Here is a 7,392-nt window from a genome sequence, read left to right as displayed (position 1 = left end):
TGCTTCCCAGTTTATGTTTTATCTTTATACATTTTTGTTAATAAATTCTTAAACTGAATTTGGTGTGTTGTCGTCAAGGCAGGGGACTGATCCACACTCACCCCAACCAACATTAAAACTTTTCACTGTTGCTCCCACTCCTAGACATTTAACATCAGGGACGTAACACTACAGAGACATGTTAATATGCGGTTGTCAATCAATTCAATGGGCGGGGAAACCGCACTATTACGTCATATTGCAGTGGACCTCAAAACGGGAGGGTTTTGGATCCTATTTTAATGTCATGAAATTTAAATATACTTATTGTGTTTCTTTCACACCAATATGACTGTTGACACACTAAACCTACACACAGTTCTGTCCAAACAGCTTACAAAAGATGATTTTCATCATAGGTGCCCTTTAATAAAACACAATAACATTGTAGTTACAACACATTCCAGTAGGGGCAAACTACCAGAAGCTAATTGACCATATCATGACCTATTGATTCACAATTTATACAGAGCAAAATCACAATGACAAAATAATAAATATTAAATTAAAAGTAAACAAATCTATTTCAAATAAATATTTTATTCTCCAAAGAAGAGGAACAAATTTATTTCTGCATTAACAAGAAAGCTTTATATAAGCAAAATATAAGTACAATTTGATCACAGAAATCACAGAAATTAATTGCATTTTACAATTTATTGAAGTTATTTTAAACCATAATAGCATTTTACAGTGTTACTATTTTAATTTACTTTTGTCTGTTATATCACATTCTTGTCATCAAGGTTGCACACATGCAGAGATCGATTAACTATTAAAGTCTCCACATTTAAGAGGTGTTTTATTCCTTTTTCACACAGTCCCTCTTTCTCACAGTTTTTCTCTTAATTTGCTCTTTTCTCTTTCTTCTCTCCAGTGGCTCCCCCTCCTCACTCCTCATTCCCCATCAGACTCAAACCACTTCCTCTCTGCCACGTCAACGGCCTCCCCCTGAACCGCTCTTTCTGCTAAATCACAGAATCCCTTTCTCTCCATTACTTTCTCCCACTCTCTTTCTGACCCCAATATCATATTTTTACATGAACTGTGTGTCTTTGTTTTTCACTCTTGCAGTATGTTTTTTTTATTCCGAAATTCAGCCGACCTTATGAAAAGCAGGCACAGTGTACTTTCTTACATTATAAATCAGACTACACATTAAATACTACCCTCTGAATTACATTACTGAAGTACATAAATATGCTGCGACTCTCAAGCGTTTGACATGATAAATTAAATGAGGGATTAAGCTGTGACTACTGCACAGGAAAAAGGAAAAAGTTCTTTTATGTACTCTCAATAGTTGTATGTTGTGCGCACTGTTTGTGTGTTTTTCTAACCTAGAATACTTAGCCATAAATTGATAGATCACCCAAAAATCTAAAGTCTATAATCATTTACTCAACCATCTACTGAACACAAAAAGGAATATATTCTGAAAAATGTCAGAAAAAACAGCCCATTGAGCAGAATACCATACCAAATACTATCACAAAATGTTTTGCTCCCACCGAATGCCTTTTTTCCCCTCAACATTCTTCAGAATATCTTGTGTTCAACAGAAAAGTTTAGAAGCACTTGAGTGTTCGTCAATGTTGAGGAAATGAAATTTTCTTGGGTGAACTGTCCCTTTAATATGTCTTTCAGCTATGCTCATCGCACCAGATGCTGAAAAAAACAGATGTAACGCAATGGCTAATGATGTCCGTCTGGATCACAGACCATTACAAATGTATATGGAATGCACAAGCATTTCCTAAGTTTATCCTTTGCATTTTTTGCAAACAGATACAAATAATTGTGTCAATTGCAAAACCTGATAATAGCATTGTTCATGCCAGACCATTCATTCATTTTCTTTTCAGCTTAGTCTCTTTATTATTCCGGGGTCACCACAGTGGAATGAACCACCAACTTATCCAGCATATGTTTTACGCAGCGGATGCCCTTCCAGCTGCAACCCATCACTGGGAAACATCCATACACACTCATTCACACACATACAAAACGGCCAATTTAGCTTATTCAATTCACCTATAGCACAACTCTTTGGACTGTGGGGGAAACCAGAGCACCCAAAGGAAACCCACACAAACACGGGGAGAACATGCAAACTCCACAACAGAAATGCTCCTCCAGCTGCAACCCATTACTAGGAAACATCCATACACACTCATTCACACACATACACTACAGCCAATTTTAGCATACCCAATTCACCTATACCACATGTCTTTAAATCTGTGGGGGAAACTGGAGCACCAGGAGGAAACCCACGCGAACACGAGGAGAACATGCAAACTCCACTTAGAAATGGCAACTGAACCAGCCGGGGCTCGAACCAGCGACCTTCATGCTGTGAGGCAATTATGCTACCCACTGTGCCACCATAACGCCTTTCATTTCTGAAATCATCTATTCATTCATTTTCTTTCAGCTTAGACCCTTTATTAATCTGGGGTCGCCACAGCTGAATGAACCGCCAATTTATCCAGCATGTTTTACACAGCGGATGCCCTTCCAGCTGCAACCCATCACTGGGAAACATCCATACACACTCATTCACACACATACACTACAGCCAATTTTAGCATACCCAATTCACCTGTACCACATGTCTTTGAACTTGTGGGGGAAACCGGAGCACCAGGAGGAAACCCACGCAAACACAGGGAGAACATGCAAACTCCACTCAGAAATGGCAACTTACCCAGCTGGGGCTCGAACCAGAGACCTTCTTGCTGTGAGACGATTGAGTCACGTGACGCCCTTCATTTCTGAAATCATTTCTATGTAATTCCTTGAACACAAAAGACATGTTCAGCAAAACACAGAGACCACAAATCACCATGTATGGAAACAGATGCCAAAAAGCAGCTTGCCACACCTCTTATTTCTTCTTCTGTTTAATGATGAGTTACATTCACAGTGCAGATCGCCCCCTATTAGTGGATGCATATCAAACTGATGATTAAATGATTTTCAAAGATTTTGTTTAATTATTCTGAACAAAAAACATATTCTTGTTATATGGTGATTATGCATTTATTGACAGGTACATTGACTTAAATTAACCTGTCTATGCCTGCAGAATATGTAGAGGATTATATAATATATTTGTTTTTTTGCATATTGGATATTTTGCATCCACAATCGTTATAAGGTGAAATATATTTAGTAATAAAATTAGGTCAGCAATACGCTAAAAACAGAGAGAGAGCGCTCTATTGAATGCATGTGTCTGAGACTACACGACTGGAATTGCATGTCTGCAGCTAGATGCTATTGCATAAACAGCAGTACAAATAAACATTATTTTTAATTGCATTTTTTTAAGAACTTGTTGGGGTGGTGCGGTGGCGCAGTGGGCAGTGCTGTTGCCTCACAGCAAGATGGTCGGTGGTTCAAGGCTCGGCTGGCTCAGTTGGCATTTTTGTGTGGAGTCTGCATGTTCTTCCCGTGTTCTTTGGGTTTCCTCCGGGTGCTCCAGTTCCCCCACAGTCCAAAGACATACAGTATAGGGGAACTGGGTAAGCTAAATTGTCCATAGTGTATGTGTGTGAATGAGAGTGTATGGATGTTTCCCAGTGATGGATTGCAGCTGGAAGGGCATCCGCTGCGTAAAACATGTGCTGGATAAGTTAGCGGTTTATTCTGCTGTGGCAACCCCTGATTAATAAAAAGACTAAGCTGAAAATGAATGAATGAGAATTTATTTTAAATGCACAATCTAAAGATTTCACCACTAGAGGGCGAGTATTCACAAAAAACAAAGGTGTAGTTTGATGATGCTGTGACTGAATGTGGAATCATGGGAGTTGGGATCTTCATTATATCCTACACGGCTATTGCAAAAGTCATGTTCAGGGGCGAGCTAACGTATTCCAGACTTATTATCAGGATAGCATGAAGCAGAGTAAGTCTGAGAGCCGTCTAAGCACAACGATTGCTGATGAGAAATATATAACATCGTTCTGTTGTTTTGTTTTTTGTTTGTTTTGTTTTTTACTTTAAATAATCGTACGTATTGTGCCTTTAATAAATAACTGTATTTAGTAGCATACCCATATAGTATAACTGTATAAAGCTCAGATGTGAACTAACTCTGAACATTACCTAGGCCAGAATCAATTGCTGTGGTATTTTATTCTGAAAGTTACCTGAAAGTTTTTATCACACTCTGAAAGTTACCTCTGTTACTAAAAGTTGAGATTATCTCTAACACATCCTTAAACTTACCCAGGTATGTCACGTGACCTGCCATTAAATCCAATCAATACTAAAAACAGACAATTTGTGGAGCACACACACATATACAGAGCTCATTTTTGTTCTTCTTTTTTTCCCGATAACCCCGAGCAGGACTTTGTGCTGGCCTACATTTCATATCCACGCACACATTTGTGTTTCCATTTGACTATGGTGGAGGAATGCAGTTACATAACTAAAACAGTAAAACTGAGCTCTCATTTCAAATACTTAGAGCAGAAAGACAATGCACACACAATAATGTCTTTGCTTTGCTCCGTTTTTGTGCAATGCTCAAAATATCATCTCTCTTACACACGTTAATATTTAAAAGTAGAAATCAGAGACATGTGCAACATACATGGGTTAATAATCTGAGGGGATATACTGTAATAACTGCATTAATAATGAGATTTGTCAGTATATTTTATCCTGCATTGTTTTAATTTAAACAGCATCATTTGACATTAGTCTTGGGGATCTTAAGGACACTTCTGTGCAAATTCATTCCAGCTGTTTCACTGTTGACTGGTGAAAAGATCACCATGCTGTAATGTTAAGTAGTTCTTCCTGAGAGAACTTTTTAAATAATTAATCATGAGGCTCAGTTTCTGCTGGGTTATTCTGAATAAACTAGTCAGATTTTCAGACCAATGGAAAGAGTATAACATTTTAAAAAGTTAAAGATTTTACTTTTTTTTTTTTTTTTTTTTACCAATTGCTAAATTGCAAGATCAAAATACAACAGCACAACCTAGTGGACAAAGGACAATTCTTTGAACGTGTACAGGGTAAGAAAGAAATCCACTCAAAAAAAAAACCAAAAGAAAACCAACAACATGATAATGCCCTGACAAAAAACACCAGTAAAAAATCCATAAGTTTGTTTCCTTCTAGCATAATATCAGTTTGAAACCCTAAAGTATTATCATGGTACAGCCATAATATTTTTAGCTTCAAACTCAAGTGTATGGACAAAATATAAAGCAATTATTGACATTAGGCATATTTAAAAAAGTAATTTGTTACATTGTCCTGTTAATTTAAATCATATGCCATAGAAGGGGTATATAGTTTGCCAATAACCAGAACAAAATTACACACACACATACAAACAAATGCACACACACACACACACACACACACCCATACCCATACACAAACACACAATCTTTACTGCAATTTTTAGATGGTGGAGATCATACTGTAGTAACAGCTGGCATTACATGAAAACTCAACATTTCAAGCAAGTTTTGTGGGCTTTATTTACAAAATTATATGACTGTGCATTAGCAAAAGTGGTTCATAAGTGTAATTAAATAAAAATTTGTTAGTTATTTCTTCATGTAGTTTGCAAGTTCTCCCCATGTTCATGTGGGGATCCTCCGGGTGCTCCGGTTTCCCCCACAAGTCCAAAGACATGTGGTACAGGTGTATTGGGTATGCTAAATTGTCAGTAGTGTATGTGTGTGAATGAGTGTGTGTGGATGTTTCCCAGTGATGGGTTGCGGCTAGAAGGGCATCCACTGCGTAAAACATGTGCTGGATAAGTTGGCGATTCATTTCTCTGTGGCGACCCCAGATTAATAAGGGGACTAAGCCGAAAAGAAAATGAATGAATGAATATTTGTTCATGTGTAACGTCCACCTTTACATTGAGGTCAGAATGTGCTTTCACCGCTTAATCAAATCACACACTTGCTTTTCCAGAGGATTCCTAAGCAGTGAGTAATTGTATGACAGAGAAAAACAGAGCGAGAGTGTTGGGTTGTTGTGGTGGTGACCACATCACAGCACTTAATACTACTTGGCTAAAGCCTGCAGATCTAAATACATGTTATTGACACTGCCAGGTTGCATCTGGCTGCTGAGTATGCAGTTTAGAAATATACTGTAGGTAATTCTCCAAAAGATTATGATGTACAGAAATGCTTGTCAGTATTTCTGCAACCTGGCATGAAATATGAGATTCAATTTGTATAATGTCAATAATAATTATAAACTAGTTTGTTGGGATGATTAAATATAAATATAACTGCATAAGGGGCTTCACGGTGGCACAGTGGGTAGCATGATCGCCTCGCAGCAAGGTTGCTCGTTCGAGCTGCGGCTGAATCAGTTGGCATTTCTGTGGAAAGTTTGTATGGTCTCCATGGGTTTCCTTCGGGTGCTCCGGTTTCCCGCTCAGTCCAAAGACATGCGCTGCGTAAAACATATTCTGGATAAGTTGGTGATTCATTCCGCTGTGGCGACCTCAGATTAATAAAGGGATTATATGCCAAAAATAAAATTAATAAATAACTGCATAAGATTTTTCCTCTGGTATCTCCACTCTGAAACAGATGTGAAACAGCAGAAGGATCCTAACCCACTTGATATGGTTGTGTCCTAAATAAATTACAAGAATTTTGGGGAAATATAATTGAACGTTTTTCAAAAGCCCTCCAAAAAATCTTAAACCATATCCACTTATAACTGTTCTTGGGATATTTAGTAAATTGTTTCATAATTATGATAGACAAGCCATGTTATTTGGTAAATGGTAATTGCCAAAAGGGTGATTTTGAGAATGTGGAAAACTGAATCTGTACCTAAGTTTGGTATGTGGGGTAGAGATCACGTAAACATGCTTGCCTTGGAGAGGTTGAGATATATCAATAATGATAAATTTACCAAAAGATATTTGATAAAACATGGGGACAGACATTAAAACACCTTAATGCATTGGAACAAATGCAAGCATAACCAATGACCCCTGTCAATAGCACAGTAATTAAAGATTGAGTGTAATTGATATTCACTAATCAGGATCTATAATGTTTCTAATAATGTGCCCAAACAATTATTTGACAATAAAACTATAGTTTGGATAATACATTTTTTCTGGTAATATAAGAACAATGTTACTTTATAATTACTTTTATGTATGCATTACCTGACCAGCTAAATTAAATGAAATTACTTTTATTGTCACAACATCAGCAGCACGTGTACTATGATGAGTGAAAAGCTTAGGTGCTGTCACCAGACAGTGCAAAATACAAACAGTGCAACATACAACAACATACTCCAAAAAACAAAACAATACAATACAAAACAAAAATA

This window comes from Danio aesculapii, chromosome 17 (assembly GCF_903798145.1).
Source record: "Danio aesculapii chromosome 17, fDanAes4.1, whole genome shotgun sequence".
NCBI lineage: Eukaryota > Metazoa > Chordata > Actinopteri > Cypriniformes > Danionidae > Danio > Danio aesculapii.
The sequence above is the reverse complement of the archived record's forward strand: the minus strand, read 5'-3'. Positions refer to the sequence as shown.